The following is a 23,829-nucleotide window of genomic DNA, read 5'->3' on the forward strand; positions in this document are numbered from 1 at the left end:
ATTTTAAGTTAGTGTTCAAGCCTCCAGTAAAGCTTTTTGTTGCACAGCTCCAAACTTTTCTGAAGTGTCGTTTTGGAAGTTCACACTGCAGGGAATAACAATACGCTTGTTTATGAATCTTTGCTGTAGAATAAACTCATTTCATTTTTAGAAAAAAAGCTATTCTCAGCTCAAATCAGTAGTCCCAAACAGCACATTTTTTGTGTGCAAATACAGATTTATGGATTTCCTGCATTGAAATTCTGGTCTGTGCATTTACTAAAGGTCTAAATAAAGTTTGGACTGAGGGTGAGGAGACTCTCATTTGGTGTTTCTTTTTTTGCCTCGAGTGGAATGCCCTGCTAAGTAAGACCTTGCCACCAGACATAGCTGCAGACATTTAAAATTGCCTTAAGTCAAAGAATCATAGAATTTACAGTGCAGAAGGAGGCCATTCGGCCCATCGAGTCTTCACCGGCTCTTGGAAAGAGCACCCCACTCAAGTCCACACCTCCACCCCATCCCTGTAACCCCATCTAACCTAAGGGCAATTTTAGCATGGCCCATCCACCTAACCTGCACATCTTTGGACTGTGGGAGGAAACCGGAGCACCCGGAGGAAACTCACGCACACACGGGGAGAATGTGCAGACTCCGCACAGACAGTGACCCAAGCTGGAATCGAACCTACCGTGCTGCCCGTCAAAGGCTCGGATTCGTCAGCTCGGATAAATGGGAGGAAACTGGGAGAGATCTTAAATAGAGTCTTGGGAGAAATCTTGTTTCCTTTGGACTTTGGTTTTGCTTGACTTTATGTTTGCGTGGATAAACACTGATTACCGTAAAAGGGAGTGATTCATTGAGGGAATCTGCAATTTATGTCTACCTTCCTTTGCACTCATTCGTATTTATTTTGAATGCCTGGTTCATTTTCATTTACCAGCCTGGCATCATTTTGGTGAACACTGCTTTCCCCTTCCACGATATAGTACCTCACCTTTCTACACATTCATTTGAATTCCTGATTTTCCACTGTTTGCCCCAACGTCTGCGTTATTTGCATATTTTAAGACTGTGCTCCCTATCCCCGAAAGAAAACAATCTATGTATAGATGATGATCCAGCATTTAACCCAACCACTTGCAACAATTATTTGCTGCCTGTGAATCAACCATGTTTCCTCTTATACCTGAATGGTTGCAGCAAACCTTCTGTAAAATGTGTTAAGAAATTCTCCGCCGACACTGAATCCTTTTGAAAATATTAAGCTTCATCTAAATTAAGCATTAATGCTATTTTAAACGTTGCGCCCCAGGTTAGTATCACCAAAGGTTGTGCCACAGCTTAACAAAGCCGTTTTAAAATAACAAAGCCAGCCAAGCTCCAGACTTCTTTTCGAGAGGGATAGAATTGAGAAGCAGGGTAGTTTTGCTACACTTGAATTGAACAATTTTTCCGTAATCCCCAGTAAGGTTGGAGCCCAGATCAAAGTGACTGAAGTGTCCATTGCAAACCTTTTAATATACCAAAATGTTGTCAGCTCACTATTTTAGCCTCAGTGGGTTGTCCAATATGAAATTTTCTGTAAGGAACCAACAGGTAGGCAGATGGGTGGTTAGTAATGGAACATAAACTGATGGTCAGTGGGAAAAGTGGAAGGAGGGGTTTGGCATGAATGAAGATCTAAGATATCATATAATCTTTATTGCCACAAGTAGGCACTGCAATGAAGTTACTGTGAAAAGCCCCTAGTCACCACATTCCGGCACCTGTTCGGGTACACAGAGGGAGAATTCAGAATGTCCAAATCATCTAATAAGCACGTCTTTTGGGACCTGTGGGAGAAAACCGGAGAACTGGGAGGAAACCCACGCAGACATGGGGAGAACGTGCAGAGTCCGCACAGACAGTGACCCAAGCCGGGAATCGAACCTGGGACCCTGGTGCTGGGAAGCAACAGTGCTAACCACTGTGCTATTGTGCCGCCATCGGTAATGTTGTACATTAACATACAAATTAGGAGCTGGAGTAGGCCACTTGGTCCTTCGAGCCTGCATCATCATTCAATGAGATCATGGCTGATCTGATTTGTAACCATGGTGCATAGGTTCTAACAGACTGATCCCTGCTGGCCTGATTTATGTAGTTTAAACAATGTCATTACAGGATAGAAAATGCTAATTCCTAATGCTATCTGTTCTAATCCTTTGTTAAGTGCTCTAGAGAGGCTCGTTAGTTTTTGTTCTGCTAACTAGCCACTGATTTAGAGAATGTAGTTTGCTGTGAGTGAGGCAAAATTCAGTGTATGGACTATACCTGGATGATGATTAGAAACTAAAAAGAGACCATGTATGTTATTTCCTGGACAGCATATCAACAAACTGATGTGAGGCAAAGATGCGTCTTGCAATGACATTTAGTTTTAAGTGGTGAAATGTGTCCAAGAAAGCCAGTAGTTCTGTCTGCTATGAACCGAGAAACATGCAGTGTTGTTAATGCATTCGGTTTCAAGATACTGTTTTTAAAATCCCACTATCTTGTAGTCTAATCCTTGTGGACCAAACCCACTGTACTATAAACTGAAGGACGCAGTGACTAATTTAACTCCTTCCCCAGGCTATGCTGCAAAATCTTTAATAATTAAGAAGGTAACTAAAAGCTTTGTTCGTAAGCAAGACTAGACTGAAGATAAATTCTTCAATTTTCTATGTTGCCATTTCAGACCCATTTATTACTGTTGGCCTGTTGGCATTCCCTATATCCATTTAAATGCATAATTTAAAATATATATATTTTCCTCACTCTTGTCTGTGACTGAAACCGTTACCAAATTTTAACTTTTTTATATGAACATTACTGTGTGCAGTTTTGGCCCCCTTACCTCAGGGAGGATACAGTTGCCACAGATGGAGTACAACACAAGGTTCACCAGACTTGTCCCAGGGATGGAGGGATTGTCCTATGAAGAGAGATTGGGGAAACTGGGCTTGTATTCTCTAGGGCGTAGAAGAATGAAAGGTGATCACATTGAAATCTATAAAATAGTTAAAGGGATTAGCAGGGTACTGCAGGTAAGATGTTTCCTCTGGTTGAGGAGTCTAGAACCAGGGGGGGGGCAATTTCAAAATAAGGCGGAAGCCATTTGGGGCTGAGTCGGAGAGAATCTTTTTACACAGTGTTGTGAATTGTTGAAATTCTCCACCTCGGAGGGCTAAATTGAGTATGTTTAAAGCAGGAATTGTAGGTTTCTAAATACTAATAACATAAAGGGATATGAGGTAATGTAGGAAAAAGGCACTGAAATGTCTGATCAGCCATGATCGTATTGAATGGTGGAGTAGCCTCAATGGGCTGATTGGCTTACTCCTGCTCCTACATTCCTATGATTAACAATAGGATTCACCTGAGGAAGGAGCAGCGCTCCGAAAGCTAGTGATTCGAAACAAACCTGTTGGACTTTAACCTGGTGTTATCAGACTTCTTACTGTGCCCACCCCAGTCCAACACCGGCATCTCCACATCATGATTAACAATGTGATTCCAACAGTGGCAGAAATGAAAAAGATGTATTACTCCTACTTTATTTCTGCCTGGAGCTCTTTTAAGAGAGAACACTGGAATAAATCTTTTAGACAACCTAATGTTCTTGCTCCTGAACCGAGTACTCCAGTACCCCATCTAAATTTCCTGGCCATTTGTTCTCCGCGAGAAAGCTGAGATGTCATGAGGCAACAAGTGTCACAGTGACTAATGTAAGGGGAGCAAAACTAACATTGACATTTCCAAAAATTAATTTTGTGCTGTGATTTGAGTAATGTCCCGATGTGGGGAGGACTATTTGAAGAGATTAGAAGGGAATAGACTCTTGGGATTGTATCTCCAACTCACCGGGGGAATGGAGCACTACTGTACAATTGGCCCGTTGCTGTTCGGATGTGTTCCTGCACTTTTATAATCCTTATAATTTATTTTTAAATTTCCAATTAAGGAGCAATTTAGCATGGCCAATCCACCTACCCTGCACATCTTTTGAGTTGTGGGGATGAGACCCACACAGACCCGGGGTGAATGTGCAAATTCGACACGGACAGTGACCCGGGGCCGGGATCGAACCCAGGTCCTTGCTGCCATGAGGCAGCAGTGCTAACCACTGCGCCGCCATGCACGGGGTGGGGTGGGCTTTAAATGTGTATTCCAGAGCCCCTAATGCTCACCTGACAAAGCAATATGCCATGTGGCTCAATTTCTTTCAGTTATAAACTATTTGTTTTCTGTTTTCCCAATTTTCTTTACTCTTAACTTTGAAAACAGGACATTACACTGGAATTTGGTTCAACCATTTCTGTCAGCTCTCCAAACTCTTGTGTCAATTTGAATTGTTAGTGGGCAATTTGGCTGTGAGCAGCATCACAGCTCAGCTGTACCTGGTTCATCATGGAAGTTGACTGGCACGCATTCTCCAACCCTGTGTCACCAGGTAGCAATCACGAACACTGAAGGAAAATCTACTTCTACCTCTTCTAGGCTCAGAGGCAGTAAGGCCAATGGCAGCACCAATTCCCCCAGAAAACAGCACTTAACGGGTTGCCTGCAGAACTCCCGACAGCACTGATATTTAAACATGGAGCTCAGGGAGGCAAGTAGGAAAACAAACATGGTTATAATGAGAATTTCTAAGTATCACATAAACTGGGAGAAGCAGTACAGCTTGAGTAGTAACGGCAATTTTTCTATAATGGTTTCAGGACAGTTTACTGGGGCAATATGCTTTAGAATCAACAAGGGAGGAGGCCATAATAGATTTAGTGCTGATTAACAAACCAGAATTAGTCTGACAGTAAGGACGGTACGGTAGCACAGCGGTTAGCACTGTTGCTTCACAGCGCCAGAGACCCGGGTTCGATTCTCAGCTTGGGTCACTGTCAGTGTGCAGTCTGCACGTTCTCCCCATGTCTGTGTACCCAAACAGGCGCCGGAGTGTGGCGACCCGGGGATTTTCACAGTAACTTCATTGCAGCGTTAATGTAAGCCTACTTGTGACACTATAGTAAAGATTATTATAAAAGAGCATCTTGAGCGTAGTGACCATTATATAATTGTATTATTAGGTTTGAGAGTGAGAAGAGGGAATCCGAAAGTATTAAATTTAAGGGCAGCCTTTGAAAGGACAAGAAATGAATTGATTGCAGTAAGATGGACTAAACTTATTAATGGGTAACTCTGAACTTGGTGGTGAATATTCAGAAAAGTATTTGTGCGGCATATAACCATTGCAAAACACAAAAGTGCAAAGGCTCCACTTTTATGTAGTTAAACTGAGGTACAAGGTAGTGTTAAATTAAAAGAAAGGAAAAATTTAAATCAGGTGGAAAGAGCAGTAAAAAGGAACAAAGGAATAAAAAGTAGAGGTTTAAAAAAAGATTTTAAATAAAACCTTCATGGAATATCGAAGATTTTTAATGAAATATTAAGAAAGAGATTAGTACTGTAATTAGTACTGTAAACATAGAACTTACAGTGCAGAAGGAGGCCATTCGGCCCATCGAGTCTGCACCGAACCAGTTAAGCCCTCACTTCCACCCTATCCCTATAACCCTACCTAACCTTTTATGGTCACTAACGGCAATCCACCTAACCTGCACGTCTTTGGACTGTGGAAGGAAACCGGAGCACCGGGAGGAAACCCACGCAGACATTGGGAGAGCGTGCAGACTCCGCACAGACAGTGACCCAGCAAGGAATCGAACCTGGGACCCTGGCGCTGTGAAGCCACAGTGCTAATCACTTGTGCTGCCTGTCAAAGGCCCATAAAGCGGAATGTGGTCTCGTCTCAGTGAGTATATGCGTACTAAACTGAGCAGTTTTGGTCCCCTTATCTAAGGAAATATCTCCTGGCATTGGGGGCCGTCCAGAGAAGGTTCACTAGGTTGACCCCGGGTATGGAGGGATTTTACTGAGGTTGAGAAGGTTGGGCCTGTGCTCATTGGAGTTTAGAAGAATGAGAGGTGACCTTATTGAGACAAATAGGATTCTCAGGGGGTTTGACAGGGTAGATGCTGAGAGGTGTTTCCCTTTGTGCAAGGAGTCTAGGACCAGAGGGCACAATCTCAGAGTAAGGGATCACCCATTTCAATCAGAGATGAGGAGAAACCTCTTCTCTCAGAGGGGAGTGAATCTGTGGAATTCTTTACCGCAGAGAGCTGTAGAGGCTGGGTCGCTAAGTATGTTCAAGGCTGAGATAGACAGAACTTTGATCAGTGAGGGAATTAAGAGTTATGGGGATAAGGTGGGAAATAGAGTTGAGGATTATTATATCAGATCAATCATGATCTCATTGAATGGCAGAGCAGACTCGATGGGTCGAATGGCCGACTTCTGCACCTATATCCCTATGGTCTTAAGAAGGAAATGGCAGACTTGTTAAATTTCACAGTGGAGGAAGAAGACTTTCTCCTGTTCCTCTGAATACCCAGATAGCTGCTGAAGCAGTGGATTTTGAATTGACTTCCCACAACACTCACATTTGGTACACAACCCAACCAGTTTGATTCCTGAATCTTGGACTTCAAGCTTACTTTCTCTTTTCAACAGTTACACATGGGGCTGTACTCCAGCCAGATGCTGGGCAATAACATTATTTTAATTCCTTTACCTTCAAAAGAAGGACTGTGGTTCTGATGGCAGTCCCATTGTTGATGCAAACCAACTGATGAATCCTCATATGGCAGGTTACATCGTTAAACTAAGACTTCAGACAAAGGCCTGGGTGCTGCCTGTCCCACCTCTCAGAAAGAGAGGAAGAAAAATTAAGTGCGCCCGATGTGGTCTGCTCTTGTCCCACTTTCTGTCAACCCCAGACTATGAGGAGCGTTGATAGAGACCTGGAAACCGGTTATATGACTGCTCCACCAGTGAGGGAATCAGTTAAGCTGTGGCTTGATGCATGATCTCGATCACCAAAACATAATTCAGGCAGACTTATTTTACTGTAAGAATACTGTTCAAAATTATCAATCAAGTCGATTATTCCTTTTAATAGCTATCCAACAATAGACCAATTCATCGATTATGTGCTCAATTTTCCTTTTTCTTTTGAGCCCACCGCCAGAATTGCAAGCAGACGGTTTTATACATACATGCACTCTTAAAACAAACTACGTGTGCTGTGTGGAGCAGTATTATGACAGATCCTTATTATAATGGAGGATCTTCAGCTAATGGCCCTGCTGGCTGTTCTTCCTGAGCCCTTTGTTTTGAGTCCTGTGACCTAAATTGTTTTGTCGGCTCTGAGAAATCACATGCTTCAATAATAGTGCAAAATGACACTTAAACAACCCGTTGGAGATTTATTCCTAAAATCATTGGACAAACTTCACATCTTCATAAAATGTAAAATTATGAGGACAGGCTGCAGCGACCAGCCTTTTATTCCTTAGCTATGGAAGATTAACAAGGGATCTAATTGAAGCGTTTAAGGATTTGATGGTGTATATAGAGAGGAACTATCTCCTGTAGCTGAGGGGTCCAGAACAAGGGCGGGGGGGGGGGGGGGGGGGGGGGGCACTTGAAAACTTTATAACTTGAGATTGATTTTTCTAGTTAAGGTAGATTGAATGATTTCAAGTACAGATCAGCTGCAATTGAAATACAGAACAGGTTGAGGGGCATTCTCCCAGTTTCTGTGTTTCTAAATGGTTGAAATTGCAGAATATGATCCCCAAAACATCGGCGGTAAAACCTAGGACCAGGGGCGAGATTCTCCACTCCCGCGCCGGTTGGGAGAATCGCCTGGGCCGCCAAAATTTCCCGGGCCGCCGGTCCGACGCCCTCCTGCGATTCTCCCAAGCGGTGGAACAGCCCGGTCGAGTTCCGCAGGCCGGAGAATCGGCGGAGACACCCAAAATGGCGATTCTCACGGCACCCCCGCTATTCTCAGGCCCGGATGGGCCGAGCGGCCAGGCCAAAACGGCGGGGTTCCCCCCGGCGTCGTCCACACCTGGTCGCTGCCGTCTGTGAACGGTGCGTGAATGTTGGGGGGGCGGCCTGCGGGGGGGGGGGGGGGGGGGGGGGGGGGGGAATCCTGCACCGGGGGGTACCTCAAATGTGGGGTGGTCCGAGATCGGTGCCCACCGATCGTCGGGCCGTCCTCTCTGAAGGAGGACCTCCTTCCTTCCGTGGCCACGCAAGATCCGTCCGCCATCTTCTTGCGGGGCGGACTTAGAGAGGACGGCAACTACGCATGCGCGGATGACGGCAGTTATGCGGCGCCGGCCGCATCATCTACGCGGCGCCGCCTTTACACGGGCGACAAGGCCTGGCGCGTGTAGATGACGCGGCCCCGATCCTAGCCCATTGTCAGGGCCTGAATCGGCCGGGATCGGGGCCGGTTTTGCGCCGTCGTGAACCTCAACGGCGTTCACAACGGCGTGGCCACTTTGGCGCGGGAGTGGAGAATCCCGCCCCAGGTGTTTCATAATTTGGCTTTAACGACCCACTCCATCATTTTGTTAGCTGTTGTGTACCTGTGGGAGGTTTGCTAGAGTCACTCGGGAGGATTTAAACTAGTATGGCAGGGGGTGGGAACCAGAGCGCTAGTGTAGAAAGTGTAATAACTGAAGGGGGAATAGAGAACAAAAATAAGAGAACAACATCACCCTGTCTGCTCAAACGCAGTGGTTTGAAGTGTATTTGTTTCAACTCCAGAAGTATAGCTGGTAAGGCAGATGAACTTAGAGCACTTATTAGTACTTGGAATTACAATGTTGTGGCTATCACCAAAACATGGTTAAAGGAAGGGCCGGATTGGCAGCTGAACGTTGGAGGATATAGATTCTTCAGGAGAGATAGAGGGGGATGTAAAACGGGTGGGGAGCATTACTGGTTAAAGAGAATATTATAGCCATACTGCGGGAGGACACCTTGGAGGCTCATACAATGAGGTACAATGGGTAGAGCTCCAGAACAGGAAGGGGGCATTCACAATGTTGGGCGTTTATTACAGGCCCCCAACTGCCAGCGAGGAGGTATCTGCCAGAGCAGATAGGTAGAGAGATTTTGGATAGGTGCAAAAGTAACAGGGTTGTTGTGGTAGGCGATTTTAATTTCCCCTATATTGACTGGGACTCACTTAGTGCTCGGGGTTTGGATGGGGCAGAGTTTGTAAGCTGTATCCAGGAAGACTTGATGCAATATGTAGATAGTCCAATACTGGATCTGGTATTGGGGAATGAGCCTGAACAGGTGGTTGAGGTTTCGTTCGAGGAACATTTTGGGAGTAGTGACCACAATTCCGTAAGTTTTAGGGTACTTTTGGATAGGAATGAGGGTAACCTTCGCGTTAAGGTGCTAAAATGGGGAAAGACAAATTACGATAACATTAGACAGGAATTGAAGAATTTGGATTGGGTGCGGCTGTTGGATGGATTGGATTGGATTGGATTGGATTGGATTTGTTTATTGTCACGTGTACCGAGGTACAGTGAAAAGTATTTTTCTGCGAGCAGCTCAACCAGATCATTAAGTACATGAGAAGAAAAGGGAATAAAAGAAAATACATAATAGGGCAACACAACATATACAATGTAACTACATAAGCACTGGCATCGGATGAAGCATACAGGGTGTAGTGTTAATGAAGTCAGTCCCACCATGGATGGTGATCAAAATCGGACATGTGGGAGTCATTCAAGTGATAGTTGATTAGGATTCTGGAAAGTCAAGTTCCTGAGAGAACAAAGGATAAGTATGGGAAGTTTAGGGAGCCTTGGATAACAAGGGATATTGTAAACCTCGTCAAAAAGAAAAAGGAGACTTTTGTACGGTCTAGAAGGGTGAGAACAGTGAAAACCCTTGAGGAGTATAAAGAAAGTAGGAAGGTACTGAAGCAGGAAATTAGGAGGTCTAGGAGGGGTCATGAAAAATCCTTGGCAAGTAGGATTAAGGTGAATCCCAAAGCCTTTTATTCATATGTAAAAAGAAAGAGGGGTGGTCAGGGAAAGGATTGGACCACTTATGGACAGTGGGGGGGAATCTATGTGTTAAGCCAGAGGAAATGGGCGAGGTACTAAATGAGTACTTTGCATCAGTGTTCACCAAAGAGAGAGACGTTGTGGAAGATGATTCTTGGGTAGGGTGTGTGGACATTCTGGATCATGTTAACATTAAAAGGAGGCGGTATTGGGTCTTTTAAAAGATATTAGGATAGATAAGTCTCCTGGGCCGGATGAGATTTACCCCTGAATACCGAGAGAAGCAAGAGAGGAAATTGCTGGGGCTTTGACTGACATCTTTGTATCCTCATTGGCTACAGGTGAGATCCCAGAGGACATGAGAATAGCTAATGTGGTACCGCTGTTTAAGAAAGGTAGCAGGGATAATCCTGGAAACCATAGGCTGGTGAGCCTCACGTCGGTTGTAGGTAAATTATTGGAGAGAAATCTCAGGGACAGGATTTATACCCATTTGGAAACAAATGGACTCATAAGCGATAGACAGCTTGGTTTTGTGAAGGGGAGGTTGTGCCTCACTAACTTGATCGAGGTTTTGAGGAGGTGACAAAGACTATTGATGAAGGGAGGGCGGTGGATGTTGTTTACGTGGACTTCAGTAAAGCCTTTAACAAGGTGCCTCATGGCAGACTGGTACAAAAGGTGAAGTCAGAGGATCAGAGGTGAGGTGGTCAGATGGATACAGAACTGGCTCGGTCACAGAAGGCAAAGGGTAGCAGTAGAAGGGTGTTTTTCTGAATGGAAGGTTGTGACTAGTGGTGTTCCACAGGGATCTGTGCTTGGGCCTCTGTTGTTTGTATTGTACAGAACCTATTTGGAGGAAAATGTAGCCAGTCTGATTAGTAAGTTTGCGGGTGACACCAAGGTTGGTGGGGTGGCGGAAAGTATTGAGGATTGTCAGAAGATACAGCAGGACATAGGTAGGTTGGAGACTTGGGCAGAGAAATGGCAAATGGCGTTTAATCCGGACAAATGTGCGGTAATGCATTTTGGTAGGTCTAACAGGGGAAATATACCGTAAATGGCAAAACTCTTAGAAATATAGAAAATCAGAGATCTCGGCGTGCATGTCCACAGATTTTTGAAGGTGCCAACACAAGTGGATAAGGTAGTCAAGAAAGCATATGGAAGCAAGAAAGCATCAAGAAACCTTCATTGAACGGGGCATCGAGTATAAAAACTGGCGAGTCATGCTGCAATTGTATAGAACCTTGGTACGGCCTCACCTGGAATATTGCACACCATTCTGGTCGCCACACTACCAGAAGGATGTGGAGGCTTTGGAGATGGTGCAGAGGAGGTTTACCAGGATGTTGCCTGGTCTGGAAGGTGTTAGCTATGTGGAGAGGCTGAATAGACTCGGACTGTTTTCATTAGAAAGACTGAGGTTGAGGGGTGATCTGATACAGGTCCACAAGATTATGAGGGACATGGATAGAGTGGATGGGGAGGCACCCTTTCCCAAGATGGAGGGGTCAGTCATCAGGGGCATAGGTTTAAGGTCCATGGGGCAAAGTTTAGAGGAGATGTGCGAGGCAGGTTTTTTACACAGAGAGTGGTGAGTGCCTGGAACGCGTTGCCAGGGGAGGTTGTTGGAAGCAGATACATTAACGGCGTTCAAAAGGCATCTTGACAAACACATGGATAGGATGGGTGTAGAGGAAGTGCTGAGGGTTTCGGCAAAGGTTGATATCATGACCGGTTTGGAGGGCCGAAGGGCCTGTTCCTGTGCTGTCTTGTTCTTTGTTTATTCCCTATCCCTTGACAAGAACACAAGAACTAGGAACAAGAGTAGGCAATTCAGCCCCTCTGGCCTGCTCTGCCATTAAATATGATCATGGCTGATCTGATCTTGACCTCAACTCCGCTTTCCTGCCCGTTCTCCATTAGCCTTCAGCCCATTACTAATTTAAAACCTGTCTCGTCAAATTTACCTAATGTCCCGGAATCCACTGCAGTCTGGAGTTGTGAATTCCACAGATTCACGACTCTTTGAAAGAAGCAATTTCTTCCTTTTGCCACACAAAAGGTTGCTGCATAAGATAAAGATGCATGGCGTTAAGGGTAAAGTAGTAGCATGGATAGAGGATTGGTTAATTAATAGAAAGCAAAGAGTTGGGATTAATGGGTGTTTCTCTGGTTGGCAATCGGTAGTTAGAGGTGTCCCTTGGGGATCAGTGTTGGTCCCACAACTGTTCACAATTTACATAAATAATTTGGAGTTCGGGACCAAGTGCAATGTGTCCAAGTTTGCAGACGACACTAAGATGAGTGGTAAAGCAAAAAAGTGCAGAGGACACTGCAGAGGGATTTGGATAGTTTAAGTGAATAGGCTAGGGTTTGGCAGATGGAATACTATGTTGATGAATGTGAGGTTATCCATTTTGGTAGGAATAACAGCAAAAGGGATTATTATTTAAATGATAAAATATTAAAACATGCTGCTGTGCAGTGGGACCAGGGTGTCCTAGTGCATGAGTCACAAAACGTTGGTTTACCAATGCAACAGGTGATTAAGAAGGCGAATGGAGTTTTGCCCCTCATTGCTGGAGGGATGGAGTTTAAGACTAGGGAGGATATGTTGCAACTGTACACGGTGTTAGTGAGGCTACACCTGGAGTATTGTGTTCAGTTTTGGTCTCCTTACCTGAGAAAGGACGTACTGGCGCTGGAGGGTGTGCAGAGGAGATTCACTAGGTTAATCTCAGAGTTGAGCGGGTTGGATTATGAGGAGAGGTTGAGTAGACTGGGACTGTACTCGATGGAGTTTAGAAGGATGCGGGGGGGATCTTATAGAAACATATAAAATTATGAAGGGAATAGATAGGATAGATGTGGGCAGGTTGTTTCCACTGGCGGGTGAGAGCAGAACTAGGGGGCATAGCCTCAAAATAAGGGGAAGTAGATTTAGGACTGAGCTCAGGAGGAACTTCTTCACCCAAAGGGTTGTGAATCTATGGAATTCCCTGCCCAGTGAAGCAGTTGAGGCTCCTTCATTAAATATCTTCAAGATAAAGACACAGTTTTTTTGAAGAATAAAGGAATAAAGGGTTATGGTGTTCGGGCCGGAAAGTGGAGCAGAGTCCACGAAAGATCAACCATGATCTCATTGAATGGCGGACCAGGCTTGAAGAGCCAGATGGCCTACTCCTGCTCCCAGTTCTTATGTTCTCATCTCGATTTTAAATCTGCTGCCCCTTATCCCAGAACTACTACCTCACGTTCTGGATTGCCCCAAAAGATGAATCAGGATCAGCTCCATGTCTACTTTGTCAATACGTTCTATCATCTTGTATACCTCAATTAGATCTCTCATTCTTCGAAACTCGAGAGCGTATAGACCTAAACTGCTCATCTCTCTTCATAAAACATCTCTGTAATCAATCTCGTGTATCTCCTCTGAATTGCTTCAATGCATCACTCCTCAAATAATGGGACCAAAACTATGCACAGTACTCCAGGTGCGATCTCACCACTGCCTTGTGTAGTTGCAGCAACACTTTGATATTCTATTCCTTTAGCTATAATGCCAAAATTTAATTTGTCTTCCTTATTACCTGCTGTACCTGCATGCTAGTTTTCTAAGATTCACTGCACCAAAGTTTCTCTCCTTTAGAAAATAAGTTGCCTTTCCGTTTTTCCAATCAAAATGGATAACATCACACTTGTTTAAACATAAAATCCAAGTAAGGGACTATTTAGCGTGGCCAATTCACCTACCCTGCACATCTTTGGGTTGCGGGGGTGAGACCCACACAGACACTGGGAGAATGTGCAAACTCCACATGGACAGTGACCTGAGGCTGGGATCGAACCCGGGTCCTCAGCGCTGTGAGGCAGCGTGTCTGCGTCACTGTGCAACCCTTGATAACTTCACACTTATCCACGTTAAACTCCCATCTGCCAAGGTTTGGCCCACTCACCTAACCTATCTATCCATTTGTGAATGTCTTATTTCCTCATTGCAAATTACTATCCCACCTATTTTGTGTCATCTGCAGATTTGGCTCTCGTACCTTTTATCCCTACATCCAGGTCATTAGTATACATACATACATAGAAGATAGGAGCAGGAGGAGGCCTTTTGGCCCTTTGAGCCTGCTCCACCATTTATCACGATCATGGCTGATCATCCAACTCAATAGCCTAATCCTGTTTTGTCCCCATAGCCTTTGGTCCCATTCTCCTAAAGTGCTATATCCAGCCGCCTCTTGAATATATTAAAAGTTTTAGCATCAACTACCTCCTGTGGTAATGAATTCCACAGGCTCACCACTCTTTGTGTGAAGAAGTGTCTCCTTATGTCTGTCTGAAATAGTTTACCCTGAATCCTCAGGCTGTGGTACCGCTGTCATCCTTCCTCAGAGAAGGAGACCAAAACTGCACACAATACTCCAAGTGTGGCCTCACCAAGGCCCTGTACAATTGCAGAAACACATCCCTGCTTCTATACTCGAAACTTCTTGCAATGAAGGCCAACATACCACTAGCCTTCTTTACCACCTGCTGCACCTGCATGCTTACCTTCAGCGAATGGTGCACAAGGACACCCAGGTCCCGCTGCACACTCCCCTCTCCCAATTTACAACCATTCAGGTAGTAATCTGCCGTCCTGTTTTTGCTTCCAAAATGAATAACCTCACACTTATCCAAATTATACTGCACCTGCCATTGGTTTGCCCACTCGCCCAACCTGTCCAGATCTTGCTGTAGGATCCCTGCACCCTCGTCACAATTCACCATCCCCCACCTAATTTGGTATCATCTGCAAACTTTGAGATGTTACATTTTGTTCCCTCATCCAAATCATTAATATATATTGTGAATAGCTGGGGTCCCAGCACTGATCCCTGTGGTACCCCACTGGTTACTGCCTGCCAATTTGAAAAGGACCCTATATCCCTACCCTTTGTTTCCTCTCTGCCAACCAGTTTTCTATCCACTTCAATACATCTCCCCCAATCCCATGCGCTTTAATTTTGCACAACAATCTCTTATGTGGGACTTTGTCAAACGCTTCTGAAAGTCCAAATATACCACATCGACTGGCTCCCCCTTGTCGACTGGACTGGTTACCTCTTCAAAGAATTCCAACAGATTTGTCAAGCATGATTTTCCCTTCATAAATCCATGCTGACTCTGACTGATCCTGCCACTGCTTTCTAAATGTTTTGCTATAAAGTCCTTGATAATGGGCAGCACGGTAGCATTGTGGATAGCACAATTGCTTCACAGCTCCAGGGTCCCAGGTTCGATTCCGGCTTGGCACCGTCTGTGCGGAGTCTGCACATCCTCCCCGTGTGTGCGTGGGTTTTCTCCGGGTGCTCCGGTTTCCTCCCACGGTCCAAAGATGTGCAGGTTAGGTGGATTGGCCGTGATAAATTGTCCTTAGTGTCCAAAATTGCCCTTAGTGTTGGGTGGGGTTACTGGGTTATGGGGTTGTGGGGATAGGGTGGAGGTGTTGACCTTGGGTAGGGTGCTCTTTCCAAGAGCTGGTGCAGACCCGATGGGCCGAATGGCCTCCTTCTGCACTGTAAATTCTATGATAATGGATTCAAGCATTTTCCCCACTACCGATGTTAGGCTTACCGGTCTATAATTCCCTGCTTTCTCTCTGCCTCCCTTTTTGAATATCGGAGTGACGTGAGCTACCCTCCAATCTGCAGGGACAGTTCCAGAGTCTATAGAATCCCGGAAGATGACCACCAATGCATCCACTATTTCCAGAGCCACCTCCTCAAGCACTCTGGGATGCAGATTCTCAGGCCCTGGGGATTTATCCGCCTTCAATCCCATCAGTTTTCCCAGCACCATTTCTCTACTAATGTTGATCTCCCTCAGTTCTTCCCTCTCACTAAACCTTTCATTCTCCAACATTTCTGGGATCTGATTTGTGCCCTCATTTGTGAAGACAGAACCAAAGAATGTATTTAATTGCTCAGCCATTTCTTTGTCCCTTATTATGCATTCCCCTGTTTCTGGCTGCAGTGGGCCTGCATTTCTCTTTACCAATCTCTTTCTCTTCACATATCTGTAGAAACACTTAGTGTTAGTTTTTATGTTCCCTGCAAGCTTCCTTTTTGTACTGTACTTTCCCCTTCTTAATCAATCCCTTCGTCCTTCTTTGCTGAATTCTAAACTGCCCCCAATCCTCAGACCTATTATTTTTCTTGGCCAATCTGTATGCTTCTTCCTTGGATCGGATACTATTTCTAATTTCCTTTGTAAGCCATGGATTGGCCCTCTTAGCCCCTTTGCTTTTGTGCCAGACAGGAATGAACAGTTGCTGTAGTTCCTCCATGCGTTCCTTAAATGTTTGCCATTGTCTATCCACTGTCATCCCTTTAAGTAACTCTCCCCAATCAATCAATTGTATAGATTGTGAACAGTCGGGGTCCAAGGACCGAACCCTGTGGCACCCCACTAGTTACGTCTTGCCATCCAGAAAAAGACCCATTTAACCCGACTCTCTGCTTTCTGTGGGTTAGCCAGTCTTCTATCCCAGCTAATAAATTACCCCAATCCCATGTGATCTTGCCTTCTGTGCGGCACCTTATCAAATGCCTTCTGGAAGTCCAGATATACTACATCTACAGGATCCCCATTATCTACTTGGCTTGTTACATCTTCGAAGAACAATTTCCCAGCAACATATTAAACAAAGTGGTCAATAGTTTCCTACTTTCTGCCTGCGTCCTTTTTTGAACAAGGGGGTGACATAAGTATTTTCCCGCATCCAGGGAATTTTGGAATATTATAGCCAATAGATCTTTAAGACTCTAGGATGTAGGCCCTGGAGATTTGTCTACCTTTAATTCCAATAGTTTGTTTAGTACTTACATAGTGAACATAGAATATACAGTGCAGAAGGAGGCTATTCGGCCCATCGAGTCTGCACCGACCCACTTAAGCCCTCACTTCCACCCTATCCTCGTAACCCAATAACCCCTCCTAACCTTTTTGGTCACTAAGGGCAATTTATCATGGCCAATCCACCTAACCTGCACGTCTTTGGACTGTGGGAGGAAACCGGAGCACCCGGAGGAAACCCACGCAGACACGGGGAGAACGTGCGGACTCCGCACAGACAGTGACCCAGCGGGGAATCGAACCTGGGACCCTGGCGCTGTGAAGCCACAGTGCTAACCACTGTGCTACCGTGCTGCCCGGGGCCGGGATCGAACTTGGGACCTGTGCTAACCACTGCGCCACTGTGCTGCCCTGAGCTTCTTACATTTACAAACCAACTGATTGTGCATCCAGTCTGGCGACTGTGTTAACCGTATGTGTGAGGCTTTTACAAATATATGGAAACCAAGCCACAGCGCAAAGATTGATTATTTTACATGTGTCATTTATCAAGAACAAAGCCATCAGTGATCATAATGTTGGGGAGCGGCAGCCTGACATCTCCCCATCTTTAGATAACTCTGAACAATTGTTCCCTATTGATGATGATTGTTCTAAGTTTCTCCCTTTCTATTGCTTCTACATTACCTGTTACTATTGGGATGGTACTAGTGTCCACCACAGTGAAATCTGAGGCAAAATATTGATTTAGCACATGCCATTTCTGTGTTCTCCACTATTAACTTACCGGTCTAATCCAAGGGACCAACATTCACTTTAGCTACTCTCTTCCCTCTTATAGTTGCTTTTGCTGTTTTTTATATTTTGTGCTAGTTTTCTTTCATTTGTTCTTTTTATTACTTTGTTCTTTTTATTACTTTTTTAGTAGCCCTTTCTTGATCTTTAAAAATTTCCCAATCTTCTGGCCTGTCACTGACCTTTGCAATATTCTGTATTCCTCTCTTGAATATATTTTAGTTGGGAGGAATTGAATATCTCCTTAAACAATTGCGACTGCTCATCACTTGTCCTACCTTTTACTCTTCCGACTCGTCCACTAGGGCAAAATCTGTCCTCATGCCTATATAAATAATACCTTTGTTTAACTCCAGAATGCTAGTCTGGAACGTCAGTTTCTCGCCTTCAAGCTGAATTTGAAATTCATCATGCAATGATCATTCTTCCCTGGAAGATCCTTAACCATGAGGTCATTAATTAATCCCTCCTCATTACACAATACTAAATCCAGAATAGTCTGCTCCCAGATTGGTTCCACAACATATTGCTCCAAGAATCAACCTTCAATGAACTCTCCCTTGAGGATATCCTTGTCAATTTGATTCATCCATTCTATATGCATATTAAAATCACCCATGATTATTATCGTACCTTTCTTACAAGCCCCCAATATTTCCTGGTTTATACTGTGTCTCACTGCATAACTGCAGCACGGTAGCATAGTGGTTAGCACAGTTGCTTCACAGCTCCAGGGTCCCAGGTTCGATTCCTGGCATGGGTCACTGCCTGTGCGGAGTCTGCACGGTCTCCCTGTGTCTTTGTTGTGGGTTTCCTCCGACTGCTCCGGTTTCCTCCCACAGTCCAAAGATGTGCAGGTTAGGTGGATTGGCCATGACAAATAGCACTTAGTGTCGGAAAAGGTTAGGTGGGGTTATTGAGTTACAGGGATAGGGTGGAGGTGTGGGCTTAAGTGGGCTGAATGACCTCCTCCTGCACTGTAAATTCTATGTTTCTATGATACTGTTTGGGGACCTATAGATTACTCCCATCAGGGATATCTTTCCTTTGCTATTTCTTATTTCTAACCAGACTGATTCCAGTGCCTATATCATTTCTCACAACAGCACTGATGCCTTCCCTGACTAGCAAAGCTACACCATCTCCTTTTCCGTTCTGTCTATCCTTCCAAAATATAATCTTTATTATTGTCACAAGTAGGCTTACATTAACACTGCAATGAAGTTACTGTGAAGATCCCTGAGTCGCCACATTCCGGCGCCTGTTCGGGTACACAGAGGGAAAATTCAGAATGTCTGATTCACCTAACAGCATGTCTTTCGGGAGCTGTGGGAGGAAACCGGAGCCCCCGGAGGAAACCCACGCAGACACGGGGAGAACGTGCAGATTCTGCACAGACAGTGACCCAAGCCAGGAATCGAACCTGGGACCCTGTCGCTGTGAAGCAATAGTGCTAACCACTGTGCCACCGTGCCGCCCACTGAGTACCCTTGGATATTCAACTCTCAGGCCTGGTCTTCTTGTAACCATGTCTCAGTAATCACCAAATCATGCCCTTTGTCATAATTTGCCCTGTTGGGCTGGTTTAGCACACTGGGCTAAATCGCTGGCTTTTAAAGCAGACCAAGGCAGGCCAGCAGCACGGTTTGATTCCCGTACCAGCCTCCCCGAACAGGCGCTGGAATGTGGCGACTAGGGGCTTTTCACAGTAATTTCATTTGAAGCCTACTTGTGACAATAAGCGATTTTCATTTCATTTCATTTCATTAATTTTGTTCCGAATGCTTTGTGAATTCAGACCATAAGACCTAGGAGCGGAAGTAAGGTCATTCGGCCCATCGAGTCCACTCCACCATTCAATCACGGCTGATTTCAACTCCATTTACCCGCTCTCTCTCCATAGCCCTTAATTCCTCGAGAAATCAAGAATTTATCAACTTCTGTCTTAAAGGCACTCAACGTCCCGGCCTCCATCGCCCTCTGTGGCAATGAATTCCACAGACCCACCACACTCTGGCTGAAGAAATTTCTCCTCATCTCTGTTCTAAAGTGACTCCCTTTTATTCTAAGGCTGTGCCCCCGGGTCCTAGTCTCCCCTGCTAATGGAAACAACTTCCCTACGTCCACCCTATGTAAGCCATTCATTATCTTGTCAGTTTCTATTAGATCTATTACATGCAAAGCATTTATAGCGATACATAGATACATAGAAGATAGGAGCAGGAGGAGGCCTTTTGGCCCTTCGAGCCTGCTCCGCCATTTATCACGATCATGGCTGATCATCCAACTCAATAGCCTAATCCTGCTTTCTCCCCATAACCTTTAATCCCATTCTCCCCAAGTGCTATATCCAGCCGCCTCGTGAATATATTCAATGTTTTAGCATCAACTACTTCCTGTGGTAATGAATTCCACAGGCTCACCACTCTTTGTGTGAAGAAATGTCTCCTTATCTCTGTCCGAAATGGTTTACTCTGAATCCTCAGACTGTGACCCCTGGTTCTGGACCAACCCACCATCGGGAACATCTTCCCTGTCTAGTCCTTTAAGTTTGTTCTATTGTCAAATTTCTCTCCTCTTGTCTGATTCTTTGGTGCAATATGATGTTCCTTCTTATCCTTAATTTTCGAATATGTATTTATTAAATAGCTCAATTTATTTTGTCTGGTCTTCTGGAGCAATGTGCTGTACAGTCTTACAATCCCTAGATTTGTTGTTTGTTTTAAATCTAAAAGTACCCCCATCTCAGTTGAAAGTGGGTATTCAAGCAGTTAAAATGGCCCCGGTGACTCAACCCAAGACATCCTATCCCATTCCCTAATTCCGAGCAAGTGGCAAATGAGCTTGTCTGAAGCTTGACCGAGTCATTCTTTAAACATGCAGATGTAATGACACCTTTAAGCTCAAACTGCTATTTTCCCTGATGACCTGAGCACTTGAAGTTAAGATGCTCCCTATGCTGAGGACAAAAGTTCCTCAGTTTGTTCAATTCCTGCTCCGGTTTAAAGTCAAGTTTTATGATTATAGGCGGGATCCTCCGTCCCGCCGCACCCGTTTTCTGCTGCGGTGGCGTACCCCCGCCGGCAGCGGGATCCTCCGTCCTGCCGCACCCGTTTTCTGCTGCGGCGAACCCCCGCCGGCAACGGGATCCTCCGTCCTGCCGCACCCGTTTTCTGCGGTGGCGTACCCCCGCCGGCAGCGGGATCTTCCGTCTTGCCGCACCCGTTTTCTGCTGCGGCGAACCCCCGCCGGCAACGGGATCCTCCGTCCCGCCGCACCTGTTTTCTGCTGCGGCGAACCCCCGCCGGCAGCGGGATCCTCCGTCCCGCCGCACCCGTTTTCTGCTGTGGTGAACCCCCGCCGGCAGCGGGATCCTCCGTCCCGCCGCACCCGTTTTCTGCTGTGGTGAACCCCCGCCGGCAGCGGGATCCTCCGTCCCGCCGCACCCGTTTTCTGCTGTGGTGAACCCCCGCCGGCAGCGGGATCCTCCGTCCCGCCGCACCCGTTTTCTGCTGTGGTGAACCCCCGCCGGCAGCGGGATCCTCCGTCCCGCCGCACCCGTTTTCTGCTGTGGTGAACCCCCGCCGGCAGCGGGATCCTCCGTCCCGCCGCACCCGTTTTCTGCTGTGGTGAACCCCCGCCGGCAGCGGGATCCTCCGTCCTGCCAGCCGGCCATTGGGGTTTCCCACTGTGGGCACCCCCCACGCCATCAGGAAATCCGCGGGCGTGAATGTGCTGCTGCCGAAACGGAGGATCCCGCCAGCGGAGAATCCAGCCCTCTGTCTTTCTGGTTTCCCCTGCGAGAGACGTTATTCTGGGCCTACCAATTTCTTACATTTATATTAAATGCCTTAATCAGTTCAATTCTTAAATCCTTCATTTCCTGGGGTTATAAGTGAACATACATTGACTCTGATACTACGTCAGCCCCACTATCCTAGACATTATCCTGCTGAATCACAGCTTTCGCCATTAGCTCCTTTGCCAAATGGAGCATCCAACGCTTATTGCACGAGCATTTTGCTTTCATATTTTATCACTCTTGTTGGGCGTCATTCTCCGCCCCCCCGCCGGGTCTGAGAATGGCCGTTGGCCGCCGTGAATCCCGCCCCCGCCGAAGTCTCCAGTACCAGAGATTGGGCGGGGGGCGGGAATCGGGTCGCGCCGGTTGGCGGGACCCCCCGCTCAATTCTCCGGCCCGGATGGGCCGAAGTCCCGCCCAGAAATTGCCTGTCCTGCCGGCGTAAATTAAACCTGGTGTTTACCGGCGGGACCAGGCGGCATGGGCGGGCTCCGGGGTCCTGGGGGGGGGGGGGGGGGGCGCGGGACGATCTGACCCCGGGGGGGTGCCCCCACGGTGGCCTGGCCCGCGATCGGGGCCCACCGATCTTTCCCTTCCTCCTTCGCCACGGCCTCCACCATGGCGGAGGCGGAAGTGACTCTCCCCACTGCGCATGCGCCGGGAAACTGTCAGCGGCCGCTGACGCTCCCGCGCATGCGCCGGGAAACTGTCAGCGGCCGCTGATGCTCCCGCGCATGCGCCGCATTTCCGCGCCAGCTGGCGGGGCAACAAACGCCATTTCCGCCAGCTGGCGGGGCGGAAATCCCTCCGCCGTCGGCCTAGCCCCTCAATGTTGGGGCTCGGCCCCCAAAGGTGCGGAGCATTCCGCACCTTTGGGGCGGCGCGATGCCCGTCTGATTGGCGCCGATTTGGGCGCCAGTCGTCTGACATCGCGCCGTTGGGGGAGAATTTCGCCCAGGATGTTCCTAATATCTGATTTTTTTTTTGCATCAGCAAGCCAACCTTTATGATTCATGTTCTTGGAAATGATCCCATTGCTCATTGTTTATCCCTCCCCATTTCCTTTGCATTCCATTCTGGTATTCCTGCACCCAGAGTGTGCCATTTCACACTTCATTATGTTAAACTGTAATTGCTAAGGTTAGGTTCCTTTTTTAAAATAAATTTAGAGTACCCAATTCATTTTTTTTGCATTTACCGTGGCCAATCCACCCACCCTGCACATCTTTGGGTTGTGGGGGCGAAACCCACGCAGCCACGGGGAGAATGTGCAAACTCCACACGGACAGTGACCCAGAGCCGGGATTGAACCTGGGACCTTGGCGCCGTGAGGCTGCAGTGTTACTCACTGCGCCACCGTGCTGCCCCAGTGTTATGCCCCTAATCTGTGTCCTTTTACAGTTTTTTTCCCCTTCATATATCATTGCCCACTTAAACCAGAATGTCCCTTTCTATCCTGCTTTCTTGATTTCTAACTCTTAAATCTGTTGCTGTCAGTGCCACAATTCCAGCATTGTTCTGAAAAGGTGTACACGTGCACGCTTGTATGTAAATGGCATCCATTAACCCTTCCTTATTCACCTACTCAATGACTGTCAGCCATCTCTGTCACATCAGTTAGGTATGACTTCTGGAGATAGAATCATAGAATGGTTACTGCATGGAAGGAGGGTATTTGTTGTGCCTGGTGTGTCCATGCCGGCTCTCCTGAAGTTCACCTCAGTGAGTCCTGCTGCCCCGCCATTTCCCTAATCCTGCAAATCTTTCCTCTTCAGAGGCTGTTTAGCACAGGGCTAAATCGCTGGCTTTGAAAGCAGACCAAGGCAAGCCAGCAGCACGGTTCAATTCCCGTAACAGCCTCCCCGAACAGGCGCCGGAATGTGGCGACTAGGGGCTTTTCACAGTAACTTCATTTGAAGCCTACTTGTGACAATAAACATTTCATTTCATTTTCATACTTATCCAATTCCCTTGCGAAGAGTGCAGCATTTGCAGACTTACAATCTTGCATGCTATTTATGATTTAAATGAGCAATGAAAGAATTTTCTCCTGAATTCCTTCTTGGATTTGATAGCAGGAACGGATCTTCGATTTATGGCCCCAAGTTTCCCCCAAAAGATGGGAAAGCATTTTTAATATTTCTTCAATTAAGTGGCCCTCCTGGTTTGATCACAAAACAGTGTCTTGTTCCTTATGACAGCCTGGACGTGTTAAACCATTTCATTAAAACGCAGGTCGTGCTTGCCCTTTTTAGAAGTGTTATTTTCATTCCTGGAACCGTTGTGTGCTTAAGCCACAGCTCATGTGGAAGCAATCGGAAACTTGTCTTGTGCAATTCATTTGTTCCCTGTAAGTTCAGCCTCTCCTGAAGGTAGTGGCAATTACTAAGTCGTGTCAAGCTGTTCCTCACACAGGATGCCTGATCGCTCCTGACT

The 23,829-nt window shown here is 46.3% G+C and overlaps 1 protein-coding gene across 1 annotated transcript in view; it reads left to right on the plus strand.

The window, feature by feature from the left end:
• Positions 1-23,829, plus strand: part of LOC140425678 (CTD small phosphatase-like protein) — a 180,105-nt gene that overhangs the window by 81,297 nt on the left and 74,979 nt on the right. The gene's annotated exons all lie outside the window — the stretch shown is intronic.

The sequence above is a fragment of the Scyliorhinus torazame genome, chromosome 6 (genome assembly GCF_047496885.1).
Source record: "Scyliorhinus torazame isolate Kashiwa2021f chromosome 6, sScyTor2.1, whole genome shotgun sequence".
Lineage (NCBI taxonomy): Eukaryota > Metazoa > Chordata > Chondrichthyes > Carcharhiniformes > Scyliorhinidae > Scyliorhinus > Scyliorhinus torazame.